This window comes from Zeugodacus cucurbitae, chromosome 6 (genome assembly GCF_028554725.1).
Source record: "Zeugodacus cucurbitae isolate PBARC_wt_2022May chromosome 6, idZeuCucr1.2, whole genome shotgun sequence".
NCBI classification, from domain to species: domain Eukaryota; kingdom Metazoa; phylum Arthropoda; class Insecta; order Diptera; family Tephritidae; genus Zeugodacus; species Zeugodacus cucurbitae.
The window spans coordinates 44,915,394-44,930,554 of record NC_071671.1 but is presented as its reverse complement, the minus strand read 5'-3'; the positions used below and the strand labels follow the sequence as shown (position 1 = coordinate 44,930,554).

At 33.4% G+C, this 15,161-nt stretch overlaps 1 protein-coding gene across 3 annotated transcripts in view; it reads left to right on the top strand.

The window, feature by feature from the left end:
- Positions 1-1,741: 1,741 nt before the first annotated feature.
- Positions 1,742-15,161, top strand: part of LOC105209837 (ras-specific guanine nucleotide-releasing factor RalGPS1) — a 36,673-nt gene continuing 23,253 nt past the window's right edge. Inside the window, exon 1 of one of the 3 annotated variants that reach the window (XM_029038798.2) lies at positions 1,742-2,573. The gene's annotated coding sequence lies outside the window, so the exon portion shown is untranslated. Of the gene's footprint in view, positions 2,574-14,446; positions 14,645-15,161 lie in introns of those variants that run through there. The other 2 variants (XM_011180463.3, XM_054235208.1) reach the window with 2 other exon arrangements.

Genomic DNA, 15,161 nt, shown 5'->3' with positions numbered 1-15,161 from the left:
TCATATGTATGTGAGTACTAACCTTGATGACAGCCAAAATCAAGCAAATGCTTGAGACTCCAAAAATGACAAGTATTCCTAAAAACAAAGCCGGGACTATTTTTGCAACTGAAATAAACATAAAATAATAAATACGTATAAATATTACTAATTACACAATTTTGTAAAAATTTCATTAGGTAAGTATGTGGTTTTAATACCATTATATCCGATATGTACTTTAGGTTAGCAAATACTATGCACCCTAGGTATTGTGCAAATGTTTCCACTCACCGGGATCAGGTATAGAGGTTTCCTTCCTTTTCTCTCGTAAAAATGTAGGATAATTTTCATAGATTGAGGCAATGATACCCAGACACCCGAAAATTTTCGCGTTGGACTCCAATCGAAAGCCAAAGAACTTTTGCAACATTTTCACCGTTTATTTTTTAGTAGTAGTAATTTTCATACAATATTTCCTCTTCCACACGTCCGATGCAACTGTTGAGAAATGCTCTCGATAAGCCTTTATAAACGAATTTCTTATCTCATCAAAATCGATCGGGCAGCAAATGATGCTGCTTCTGAAAACGAATAAAAGTAATTTAATGATTGAGTATAAAGTTTTTGATAACCTAAAAGCAATTTTGTGGTTTTATTGCTTAAATATTTATAATATATATTTAATGACACAAAATACATTTTTTTCTTAGGTATACGTTACAGTTGTAGGAGCCGACTTGAAAATTGTTGTTTCTCTTGGGTCAAGTCAAGAGTGTGGCCATCAACATTAGTCTTATCGCTTTTAGTTCAATACTTCGAATTTCTAGCTATTAAAAGCTGAGAAAAATAAAAACAAAATAATAATATTTTTCTGTTTAATTATTTGCATGAGTTCGTTAAGAATGATAGCATAAAGATTAACCCACGCTTTTATAATGACTTTTTTAGTTTTTGTCCAAAAATCGATGAACAAAACAGATTAGTTACAAATAATAAATTAGAAGGAAGTTTACGCAATTGGAGACCGCCATTTCGTCTGAAGTCAGAGTTCATATCAGTTTTTATTCATACTTCGTAGTTTTTAATTTTATTTATATCCCATAGGGAATATAAATTGGGATCTTGAAATGAACTTTCCACCGATACTTTATTAGCTATAATGGTATTAGGACTTATTCAATATTTCAAACCGAATTGAAAATTAGAATTAGATTAATTGATTAATGAGAACAATACTGAAGTGTCTTTCTTCCTACTAAAAAATATTTTTAATTACGTTTTTACAAAAAAGAAAAATAATATTTCCTTCGCATAACATAGTGTCACAACGTTGTTGTCATAATTTAATCATGATAAATATACATACGTACAAGTAATAATAACAACCAAGAACGGCAGCGGAAATCAAAACATTTTTTTGTCGGAGATTTCTTGCTTGCCAGCTCTTTCTGGAGTAGTTCTCAATAAAAGTAACATTTATGTAGATAAGAGGTGCTTGTAATGAAATATAGATAAATGCGGTTATAATTCCAATAAGGCATTAATAGTTTTTCATATACATATTTTAAAACCATAATACACATATTACATTTCTATTGGGAACAGTTTGTTCACAGCACCAACAGAATGGCAACGACAAAACTAGAAATTGTTCCCATATCATTTACTTTACAACTGGCAATGCTGCGTTATTGTTTTTCCTTTGTATACCCGTTCGCTTTTTCTGTCATTGCTATTTCCAATTGTTATTATTTTATACTTTTGCCGCTTTGCAGCCGTTTGGTTTTTCATTCGATTTTCGCTTGCAGCATTTTCAGCATTTTCATTTGTATAGTGCAAGTGGGAAAAATCAGACGGTCCAACGCCGATTGCTTAAGTTAATAAGCGAACGTTTGAGTTTTCCCGTTGACGCCGTTGTAGTTGCTTTAATTTTGTGCATTTTTTCGACATTGCATCGGTTTTCACTTCACGAGTTGATTTCCAAACATTTTTGTACTTTAGTGAAAATTAAAATAAATGAAGTGTTTTATAAAAAATATATATGTATGTACATATGTAGTGAAAGAGATAAATTGTAAAATTGAGATACGCAGCTTTTAAGTTTATTTACGAAAATTCATAACATAAAAAATAATAATACAAATTAAATGTGTTTGCAGTTGTTCTAGTAAAAGTGAAAATTTCAAAATTTGTGCATATATCGCGTGTGTATACATACATAAATACATATTTGGAAATGTGTTGATGAGTTTGTGAAGCAAGCAAGAAACGGTGCATATTTGTGGAAATCTTGTGATAGATATTCTGAATATTTTCTGTGGCAAATAGAAAGTCAAAGCGTTCTGGCTGGGCAAGAATTTAACAACAACAATACAATTTGTGACAAATTGCATAGGAAGACTGTGTGATACTCACTTATGACTGCGTTGGCACTGTTGGCGATGTCGCTTTAAAACGCCACTATACACATAAATATATACTAATAATTAAAATTAAATAATAAAAAGGGGTGTGAACACACAGTTGGTTGACTGTAAATTTGTCAGACGGCAGATATTCATCATACAAAAGTGGAAGCTCGCCAGGAAGAGGTATGTACCGTCCACGGGGAAGTGTTTTGAAAATTGCATGCAAATTAGTATTTCGCCTTGGCTACGCCTTGTCAGGTACATACGTACATACATCTGAATATACATTTTCTTTAGTTGACCTCAAGTCGGGCAGAATAATCGTATGTTAGCAGAATGTTTCTCATGAGCCAATTCTGTCATTGAAAATAAAAATATTCGCTTGCTAAGCATATTTTTAATTTATAATTGTTCGGGTTGGGTTATGTGAAAATGTCAGTAGTTTTTATACCATTTAACATTTAAATAAATTGATACGTTGCCATTTTTGTTCATGCATAGCTGGTTTGCGTCTACTAGATATTGTGCTAATGTATTTATAAGTAGTACACTGAACAATCTAATCTAAGTGTAGGTACTGAAATTAACATGTTTTAAAGTGTTCACAACCGCCGGATATTTACCTACATATCTACCTAAAAATAATTCATTCATATCTACATAAAGAATTTCGCATTCCATTATTGTTGTTGCCGAGTTAGTATGCGGCTCGTGGCTTTTATTTAAAGAATAACGAAAATTATGTGCCTTTAGCTTTGGAATATGGTTTGTTGCTATGGTTAGCCGTGACGTACGCTCATAAATTTCTCGCCAGCGTCAGTATACGTATGTATGTACATGATGTAGTTTTGTATTCCTAAAAAGATTTTATGGAAATAATCTATATGTATGATAAAGATACACACATTTCTTACTATACTATTCTCAGTGGAAATATATATATAATTACTTTCATATATTTTAGCCAAACTCAAAACCGTGTTTAAAATTTTTGAAATTGATAAATAAAATACATTGTTATTTCTTGTAAAAATTTCCTTGTGGGTGAGTGCAAATATTTGTAGGCGTTTTTTGTTGTCTTTAATAGTGTACATGTACAAATACGCATTTATGCAAATACTTTTGCAAATAAAAGAAAAGTAAATAATTGCTTCCTGTCTACGTGCATATTACCCCGAAAATATACGTACGCAATCATGTTCCAAAAGGAAAATAATACCTAAAATGCCCACACCACCCACCTATCACCAATAATACATATGTTTTCACTTTGTTTATGAAGAGAAATAAAATTTATATTTGCATTCCATTACATCGGATTATAGAAAATAAATAATCATTAATTTTAGTTAGACTCGCAATTTTGCACTGTTAAAAACAGCGACAATGTCGAGTATTTATTTTGGATAGCATACAGAGCAATATCGATCACTTGCGGCACTGCGCTGTGTGCAAATCGTAAAATTACTAAAATATTTTAAACGAAAATAAATATGTACCTACTTAAATGAAAATGTGTGTATTAAACCAATGATCACGAGTTTTCAGCCGTTTGGTGTAGTGAAAAATGGGTGGAATAGCTTTACCGGTCCTCTCCTTTAAACATTCTGGCCACTACTGATGTTTGCTGCGTACAAAATTATCAATGAATTTATTTTTCACTAAAATACGCAACTATGTGCTTATGTATGGACTTGACTTAAATTACAGTTCATCATTTAAATGCTATAGTAGAAAGTAGAAAGAAACACTATAATGATGAATCATCAGCATTCAATTGATGTACTACGAATAACATAAATAAATTTTTGGAAAATGCTGATTGTGCAGGCGCTAGTCGAATTTTGTTGAATTATTGTACACATTTCTTATCAAAATTAGCACTGAGTTGAATGGCCAAGTGTATATAATAATGTATAAGTAATATTAAATCTTTATTTATTTAGCAAATAAAAATAGCGAAATAACATTAATGAGGCAATTGCAAGCAGCTCCAATTTTAACATATTTCATAAAAACATAATTTGCAAAAACGGTATTTGGTTGAGAAAATACTATTTTTTGTTTCAAGAGGTAGCCAACTGCAAATTATGCAATTTCATGTCGCATGTACTGTTTTCACACTTTTTCTTTCGAATATGCTGATAAAAATGCTCTCACCGATTTCTTTAAAATTAATCTTAAAAAATGATAAAGCCATCAACAATCAAAAGTCAATGACTTTTTTATATTATTTGCCGTTAATGTTTGTTTATGTTATATTCCCTTTTATGCCTCGTTTCATTACCTTTTTAATAAATAAAGGTACAATAACAAAAACGACACTTATTTATGCTACGATTAATAAATGATAATAATATTAACACTGTTGGAATTTACAAAGTGCTTTGCTATTAACTCATCCTTGAGCTTAATTAGTGAACGAATGGAGAAACAGCTGCTATTTTGTGAGTTTTACAGCTGTTCTCAATGTCGCAGGTGCAACTGTCGGTGTCTGTTGCAGTTAACTGTTGTTATTTTTGCTTTGCTTTTCTTTGCAGATTTGTTTGTTAACCCTTCTGAATTGTTTTAAGGCCGGTCCATACTTAAATATGTGTTTGTATACACACTTGACAGCTGCTGCAATCTCCCATGCTACTTCCGTCACTTTTTTATTCTTTTTGTGGTAGTTTTTTATTGATGGTGATATATTTGTAGGCATAACTCTTGCATGTTTGAAGTTGATGTTTGTGCCTTGCAGGAATTGTTTAAAGTCTTTTATTGTGCGGATGTTTGTTGTTCTCATATATCCCCTGATTTTTACATCTGTATTTCACGCTGCAGATGCTATATTTTCGGCTGCTACTTTTCGAAAGCCCTGAATTGTACCTTAGTGGAGAGTTTAATGTGTGATGTGACAGATTGTGTGTGAGGAACAATCCTATTCTTCCTAAATTAAATGCTTATTCAGTATCAGAAGAGTTCAACAGAACAGAAACCAGAATTGTTTGAAGTTAAGGCGTCATAAGAATTAACTTAAATAACACCAAAATAGTTTTGTCGAATGGCTCTGCGCTTGATCGGATATCTGACTGTTGTCGGATCGATTGTTGTATTTGTTATAACGGCATAAAACATGCCCCAATAAATTATAAGGAATGCTGCCGATTTGACCAGAAAAAAAAGTGTTTACTTCTTCGCGATTATATGTACATATTTAATGATCAACCCTCCAAATATCATCCATTTGCAAAAAGAGTGAACTAAAAGCACATTTAGAACAAAATACTAAAATATCTCAAATACAGCAAAAGTATAATAGTTAAAACTAGAAAAAGGAAAGTGACATGTTCGCGAAAGTGTTTCAAAAAATTTTTTTTTACCTTTTCATTTTGTTTACTTTTATTCTTATATATCTTTTGTTTTGCTACCCAGCGAATAGTCGCTTTGTGACCCACTTAATGACGGCGCTTCGACGTTACCTACAATGTGGGTCAAAATCATGCCGCTAAAAGTCACTTCAATGCAAGAAACATACATTTCTAGATACATACAGATATGCATTTGTTTTGATGTGAGACCTTTTTCCACACATTTGCACTTTGCAGCTGCCACCCAGTGCCTTTACTGCCTTGCTGCCCTTCACACACATTCACACAGCTCCTTACAACACTACACCGCACTGCAATGCACTTTATGTGTTCCAGTTATTATACTCGTAGTAAACGCTCGATATTTTTGCCGGCCGTCAGCCACTCATTTGCGTTGAGCCTAGTTGCTTTTTAGTGGTCGACACTTTGACGTTTGCGCACATGCCTTCGCACAATTAACGCTTTTCACTTAATTTCATCGACATACTTTTTATAGGCGAGTGTGCACTTCCATCACTTCCTCTGCCTCCACACCTTATTTCGCATTTCCTTTTTTCTTATCGTTCTCACTGTAATCTAGTTTTGTTGTTATTGCAAAAAAAATATGTTTTCGCGTCTATTTGTGGCTGTGGTTTGTGCTCGGTCAACAAATGACGAGTTGGCCCAGTGCAATTGCATGTGCTGCGTTGTTTAGGTGTGAGTGTGTGTGTGTATGTATGTGAGTATTATGCGTGAATACGCGCTACTTAATGTGCTCGCTGACTGACAACAGAGTTGAATGGAAATCAAAACAAACAGAAAAGTTCTTATTATGCAGACACAAGTGCTGTATTCAGTAAAGGGTGTTTCGTTGGAGGCGTTATAACTATGATGAAAATAATTATATATATTTTAAATACTATGGATCAAATTTTGGGGTTGCCAAGGTTGTATAGTGATATAGTACTGTCCAAATAATTGTCTTCTTATTATTCTAAGTTTGCTATATGGAACGTCAAACAGTCAATCGAGGTTCATGATTTTGTGATTATCTTTCATCACCTCAGCTTCAACCGAAAGAGAGTTTTACTTTCATTATTTGTCTTTAAATAACATTCGATTTTTGTTTATAGACCTTCAGTACTCCTAGCATTTTACACTTAGTATAATAATGGAATTAGCTAAGAAATGCGTGTGAATAAATGACGCTTACAGCACTTGCACTTGGCTATTAGCCATCATAGAATGTATTGTATTCTTTATATTTCGCGCGCGACGACCGACCCCATTCTTCGTAAGCTATTTTCAACTCAACGTCCGCTCATTATCGCTAATTAAAGTTGTTGTTTCTATTTCGCTTGTTTTTCCTTTGTTAAAAACCAAAAAAAAAAAAAATCTGTTGTAAATTGTATTTTTTCGTACGAGTCATTTGAGAAAAGTTGCCCTGTCGATTTTGAAGGTTGGCATTTAGTCGAAAAAAACTAACGGTTATTGAACTGGCAGCCATACGTACGAGCAGAGACATTGAAAACTAAAATGATTGGACATGTGTAGCTATGTACAAACATCTGTTTTATTAGCTCCATCCGACTATGCTGGCAACGAAACATCCACCCTCTGCTCCCTTACGACGCATTTTATAAGCCAATTGACCTTGTCTTCTATGGCTGCTTTGCCTTTGTAGAGGGTGGGGTATGTGTAGTAGACTTGCTATGATAAGTGCGACCAATGTCCACAATGACTAATCGTAAATCAATCAGTTGGCGTTCTACACAGATATATGTACGTATCTATATATTTACAAAAATATTTTTCTCAAGATTTTAAATGTTTTTATTTGCAAAATGTGACCCCTCTCTCTAAATTACGCATATTTTCAAAATATTTATTTTCTTTGTTTTTCTTTTTCTTATATTTTAATTGTTGTTTTTGTTGTATTTCCATTGGCATTGCATTGAAAACATTTCGAATTTCATATCACTTCAACGCATTATTTCATATGATTTATTTAAAAGTATTCATATTAGTAGTCATTGGCCGCTGTACACATGTTTGGCCGCAGAAAACAGATTAATTGCACAGACATATTTACATGTCGGTAATTGTCTATATGTATGCATAATAAATTTAATTTTAATATTTTCAACAATACAGTATGTATATTTTGTGTGTTGTTTTTGACATTGAAAATGAAAATTAAAACATTTTCACATTTCGCAATCGGCCATTCATTCATATATAATATAATATATACATTCAAATATACAAATTATAGATACAACTCTATATAATACGTTTTATTAATTTCATGGCGTCTGTTTTTCGGCAGTTCGAACATACACATTCATTTCTCATTCAAAAATTATCCTCATCTGGCAACCATGGTTGTGTGGTCATTGATTTTTGTTTGGAATGCCTCATGACCACAGTTGTATGCCGCTATTTTCCGTAATAAGCAATTTGTTTGATTTAATCCAATTTTAAAGTTTTTTTTGTTGTTTTTGCTGAAATGCCCCGATTTTTCAATACCAGGCGTTTATTGATTTTGAAAAAATTAAATTTTCAGCCCACAAATTTTATACAATTACATTGAATTTAGTAATTATTGTGCCAACGCTTCAAATTCTTAAGTGATTTTGTAATGCGCACACACATAAATACATAAACACAATTATACATTTGTATACATTAAGTACAACTTTAGTTACAATTTTATGTCGAATAAATTTTTAAGTATTTTTTTTTTTAATTTTCATTTTTAAGTATTTGTACATATTAAGCAAATATTCTCATTAAATTCAATACGCATGTGTATGTGTGTATATATTTTTATTGTTTTTAAATTTTGTTTACATTTATTGTAAATTTTGTAAATGAAACGGGTATTTCTCATGCTGTGTAATTGTGCAATAAGTGAGTTTTCCAAGCGTGGAATTTCTATTGCGTAAATTTTTAAATTTTTGTTATGTTGTGTTATGCACACAACAACATAGCATAGTGCCATGTATTTTCAATAATCTGGACAAGTGTTGTCGCAATTTGTTTTTAAAAACGAATGTTGACTCTATTTACTTTCAATATTTATTTTTATACTCTCGCAACAAAGTTGCTAAAGATAGTATAGTCGTGTTAGTTTTTAGTTTTGTTCATATAACGGTTGTTTGTAAGTCATAAAACTAAACGACTGAGATATTGGGTTATATATACCAATATACCAAAGTCATCAGCGTGACGAGTAGAGTAGAAATTCGAATGTCTATCTGTCCGTCCGTCCCTGCAATGGATAACTTGAGTAAAAATATATCAAATATCTTGACGAAAGTTGTACACATGTTCCTTGGGACCGTGAGAGGTCTGCTTACCCCACCATACACCATGAGGAAATAGTTGAAATTGGATAATAACCACGCCCACCTCCTCTACAAAGGTTAGGTTGAAAATTACTAAATTTTACAGAAGAAATAGCAGAGACTAGCAGAACTCAGATTTTTTATAGAATGGAAAATGATATCATTCCCTCACTTTATAATATGTGCATAAGGAATCAATGAAGATAGCGAAATAAAACTTTACACAAATACTGTAAATGATCTGTGGCATCACTTGTGAAAAAATTGTCGAAATCGCACTATAAGTTTTCAATGCCCTGGATATCGGATATGAAGAACTCAGTGCCTTAGGGTAATTTTTCAACCTCTCAGATATCTTAATTTAATTCAGAGGAAATATTTTTTTTCTAATAGTGTGTCTCTGTACCAGAAATGGTTAAATCGGGTCTTAATCCCCTAGCTCTCATATACCAAATTATTGCATTTTCAAAAATACGATACGATATAATATTAGCATACATATAATGTATTTTGGTGGTGAAAATGAGTGAAATCGATTCAGGAATTATATACTATATATGATGATTTTGTTTTTCTATTGGACTTTATGCCGAATATATGGGTCAATTTGTGTGTTATCTTAATAAAAATATAGCAATAAATTGCGAGAGTGTAAAATTTTCGGTTGCACCCGAACTTAGCCTTTCCTTACTTGTTAAGTATGTTGGATGTTGTTGCCCCTCGATAAGTACATAAGTATTCTCCATGAACTTTTTTATTTAATTTATGAGAAAAGTTCTGTAAAACAAGACCAAGAAATTGGGAGCCTATTCTAAGAAGGATCTTTATATTCAGGATACCACATCTTCATGTGGCAATGTATAGCCGCATTGATACTGACCAAGAACATAGTTTGAACACCGTAGTCAGTCATCAAAAGTTGCATTCAATAAATTGATTGTAACATTGGCTGTATGGCATGTAGCGCTGTCTTGCTGAAACCAAAGGACGTCCATAACAACATTATCCAATTCAGGCACCAAATTCATTAATCATGGCTCTATTGCGTTCCCCATTGATTGTAATATTATGACTGGGTTCATTTTTGAAAAAATATGACAGTGTTTCTCTCTGTCCATAGATCATACTTGTGGATTATTATCATCTCCAAATACGACAATTTTACTTGTTAACCCTTTCGATCTGAACGGGTCCTATGTGTCCCGGTGTATTTTCAAAGGTGCCTAGCGTAGAAAATAAGTGGTTAAAAAAGTTTAAATTAGTCTCTTTTCGTAGCTTATACTATTCTTGACGGTATTTGTTTACATTCGTGGTATTTTAAATAATAATAATTTTAAATTTTCCAATACCTGTCATCTCGATTTATTACGCGAAATAAGTTTTATTTACTTCAACGGCTTTTCGGATCGAAAGGGTTAACGTACCCATTCGACCAAAGTACCAATTCTTCGCTAAACAAAATTGTCTAGTGAAAATCTACCACCGAACATATAACGTGCCTGATGGTCGTTTGGCATCAATTCTTGCATGACTTGGATTTTGTAAGCCCGAAAACCGAGATTTTTCCGCAAAATCTCCCAAAAAGTGTATAGGTACAGCTTATGGACTCCTTCAGCCCATCTTCGATATTCTACTCTACCACAGCAATATTCGTTGCGCACTATACAGCGTCTCTGAATATGCGCTTTGTCCATTAGAGTAAAAGTGATGCGAAATATATCCTTGCTTGCATGAATTACTGACTCTGCTGGGAGACGTCATAGAAAAACACAAGTCTAAAATAAACACCTGTTATAATATTTTATTCGGAACTAATTTGTTCTCTCTTAAATACAAAATTCATGGTAATGGCTAGAACGTTTGTTTCTGAGTTGTTTTGTTCGAAATTATTCGAAAATTTTATTAAAAAAATAAATAAAATAATGTAGAATTCTTAATTTTTCAATTATTAAGCTCAAAATATAAATAACACCCTTAAATGATTTTTACTATGGCTCGCGAAGTATTGCGAATATGCTTGTGTAAAATGAAGCCCATAATCCCTGACATATAAGCCACTATCTGTCACATCATCACACCTGACTCATGCGTAAGCCATTAGCGACAAAAGTCAAAAATTAAAGAATGTGTCTTTTACTATTCAAATTGGCTGACTTCACTCATGCACTGGAATGCTTAGTATCTTGGTCGAGTACTACCGCACCGCATACCTGGTAAAGCCTGTGTACTTAACACTTGTTACGCTAAATACTGCCCACACATTGTTTTTGTTGTCTTTCTGCCTTCGTAAATAATATGTACTTGTTGTTGAATGTTTGTGAGGGATTTTCTTTCCGGTGAAAAACAAGAAATACTTTATGTTCCGTTACACAAAAGCAAAACATATTGTCTAGTCTCGGACATACCCATTGCATCTCTTCACATATTGAAAATAAAATATTTTTGGAATTTTCCTTCTGGGAATCACTCGGCTATTTTTATAAGCCTACTTATGCCATGCCTTGTTGCTTACGTTACTTAGCTAAATACGTAAGAATACTTACGTATCCATTTGTTTCTTTAATTAGTGTAATAAGCGCAAAATCTATTTTTGGCCATCGATTTCATGCTCAATTATGTTAAACATCACTCTCTCTCGCATTGGCAGCTAAAATTGACAGTATGATTAAGAAACAGCAAAGCAAGTGAAGTGAGCAAAGCGAATTTGTTTTGTTATTAAAAATACATGAATTTTCAATTATTTTGATTGAAAACAATTGCTTAAAGTTTTATTGCTGAATTCTGAGAATCATGATGGGAGGATAAAGTGTAACATTTGGGCGTTTGTTTTCATTTTGCCAATATTTCTCAACATTTTTGTTCATTTTAGATCAGTCTCTTTAATTATATAATTTCGGCGTAGTGACACACCTTTTATGGCTGTGCATGGAATTTGATGAGCGGAAGCTGGTGACACTGATCTTGACGATTTGTGGTTGCAATAACTATAAAGTTATATCCTTTCACAATTTAGACTAGAATTTGTAGTGTTGGAGATCATTTTGTGGTTATAAGTTTAATTAACAGTTTCCATGAATTGGTGTTCCTTAGTCTCCCACCTTCAGTGGTAATTGGATTCCCCTATTTTCAAAAACGCGTTAACCGACTTAAATTGTAGGAAAGTAACTTACGGAGCATAACTACAAAAGTCATATCATCTCGATCGATGATGCCCATCAATGAAAGATCTAGCTTCGAAGAGACAAAGTGACCAGGAGAACGTTTTTTACAAAGCGTTTAACAAGAGTTCTAGTATATAAATCCGACTAAGATGCTTTCTCTTAAATAAGAAATCTCTGGGAACCAGGGTTCACCACAGCTTTCCTTATTGATTGGTCTACAGAGCTTATTCGACTTATGTGTTTTCATGGTAAATAATTACATAAATTCCTTATGAAATAATATCTTTAATGGTTCTTGAGAGCATGGATAGTTTTAAAAACTATAGTACACATTGCATCCATTGCTTTTTAGTGCCTAGCTTCATTTTTGGCAGAACTTATGACTAACGGTTGTTTGTGTCACACAGAAATAAAAGATTTAGATGTGGGGTTATACATATATATATAAATTATCAGCATGACGAGTGGAATTGAAATTCTGATGTCTGTCTGCCCGTCTGTCCATGCAAGCGATAACTTGAGTAAAAATTGAGATATCTTGGCAGATAACCTTGGCACCCTGAAGAGGTTGCTTTCGAAGATGGGCAAAATCGATGCACTGTCACTCCAACAAAATAGCGAAAACCAAAAGACATAAAGTGTCATAACTAAGCCATAAATAAAGTTATGAAAGTAAAATTAGTACAAAGGATCGCATTAGAGAGGGGCGAATGTTACAAATCTGAAATTATAGAACTTTTTTTTTTAGATATCCGCGGTAGGTAATATCACGCCTACGAAAGTATTTCTGATATAAAAAGTCCTTCAGCCATTCTGGAATAATTTGAGTTTTTAAAGTGGCTCTTTTTTTATGAACTATATCAGAAAGCTCAAAGAGAGTTATCGTCAATTGAATATAAAATAGAGATCGTGTTTAATGCCTCTTAACCTGTATGTGATAGGTTTAAGTAACGAAGAAACTTCTATTACGCGAAATATTAAACCAAAATCATAGATTCCCTTTATAATTGTAAAAGTGTAATGAAATCTGTTTATAATATTCATATGAATTTCTAAGAATTCCCACGATACTTTTATAAGGTATAAATTCTAAGCTAAGCTTTATCTGATCTCCTGAAAACAATAGATCACATGAGAACTGTGGTTACTTACACTACTATTCTCCCATTGATTTAATAAATTATTTATGGATTTATGTAAATTTATTGCCTACCCATATTGGAAGCTCACAACTGCTTCCTGTTGCTAGCGGCGTTTGAGCGTTTTGCTGCTGCTTGGAGAGCTGCTGGGGTTGGGGCCAAAATGATATGTAACTGCTAGTCAACGTTATTGTTATTATTATTGGTTACTGTTGCTGTTTTAAATGGTTTTACTAAATATTTATTATTATAATTATTTTCAACCAGTTGTGGTTTTTGCTGTTGTTATTGTCATTGCTATAAATAATGCGCGCGCATTGTTGGATCAATTGTAAAACAGCCGCCTGCAAACAACAACAACAACATCATTGTTATGATTTGTTGTTGCTGTTGTTCTTCTGATAGTTGTCTGCTCTGTATTGCGGTTCTGGTTTGACTGCCACCGCCCACCACACAAACGCCCGATTGCGGTATGCGAATGGATGTACACATACACACATACGTATAAACATTTATCGACGCAATCAAATGTAAATATGTATTTTTTTTTTGTTTGTAGGTGTGTATATGTATCACTTGCGTTCACTTCGCTACTATGTAAACAATTTCGATTATTTTCCTGATTATTATTTTTACTTACAAGCCTATGTATGCGTGTGTGTGTTTGTGTTCTTGTTTTTGCCATTTTCCATTGTTTATTTTTTCGATAGGAAAATTTATGTAAAGAAAATCCAGAAGTAGGCGAACTGTGAACCAGCAACGGCGTACGTCAGTCACCCCGCGTCCCCCCAAAATCATTGGCAGCGGCCGCAATGAATGGGCGCGCATTGCCTGGTGGCTACGTCAGGTGGTGGCGGAGGCGTTTTTTATTCGCTTTGCGGTTATGTTATGCTCAATGCGGTGTTGCCTTATGTTTGTGTGTGTGTTGTTGCTGCGGTTGCCACCAAAATTCGCTGCGCCACCTGCCCGACTGACGCGCCATACAATCAGTTGTACATATGTACATATGTATGTATGTATGCAAGCAACGAAAACGCTTTATTATTGCCAATAATTTTCGCTTCCATCGCCGTTTAGTTAGTTGGCTTTTGTTGTCATAATCGTACGCTACTCGCTTTGACTTCGTGTCGGTGCATAATTTTTTCAAAAATTTCGTATTTGCGGCGCGGCCTCACTTTGGCATCGCTTATATGGATTAAAGTACCGCTCGTATTAATTGCGCTAGAAATTGGCAGTTTGCATAAAATATCGACAAAAAAGTGCTCGTATAAAATTGTAAGTCGTGTACACTTGGCGCTATTAACCGGTATTGCTATTGTTGTAGTTGTGGTGTGTTGTGTAAGCTCTTTTAAATGAATTCCTGCACGCAGGCGCTTATGTTGTACGCGCCAATATTTTTTTCATCTTTTACAAAACGCTTTGTAATTTAACTGTCACGCTCGCTATGTTGTAGTTGGTAATTGAAGCGAGTGAAGTGCTTGAAATATGCAAGTAATATCAAGTGTTGTCAGTGTATTGGTTTGGCGGAAGATCACACTTCAATTTTAGTTGCTCTCATTTATTATTTTATATAAATTGTAAGTTTAAATCGAGTGTAATTTTTGAAAAAAGGAACCTGTCTAATTTGACTCCAGTTATCGTGGATTTATGTGCTCCGGCTCCATGAGCTCTTTAAAATATTTATTATTATTAATTATTTTTTTTTTAATTTACCCGAGTTTTTGAAGGATCAACAATTGGATTGTATTGGAGGCTTGTGCGATTATGTAGACACTACTATAATGGTTCAGTT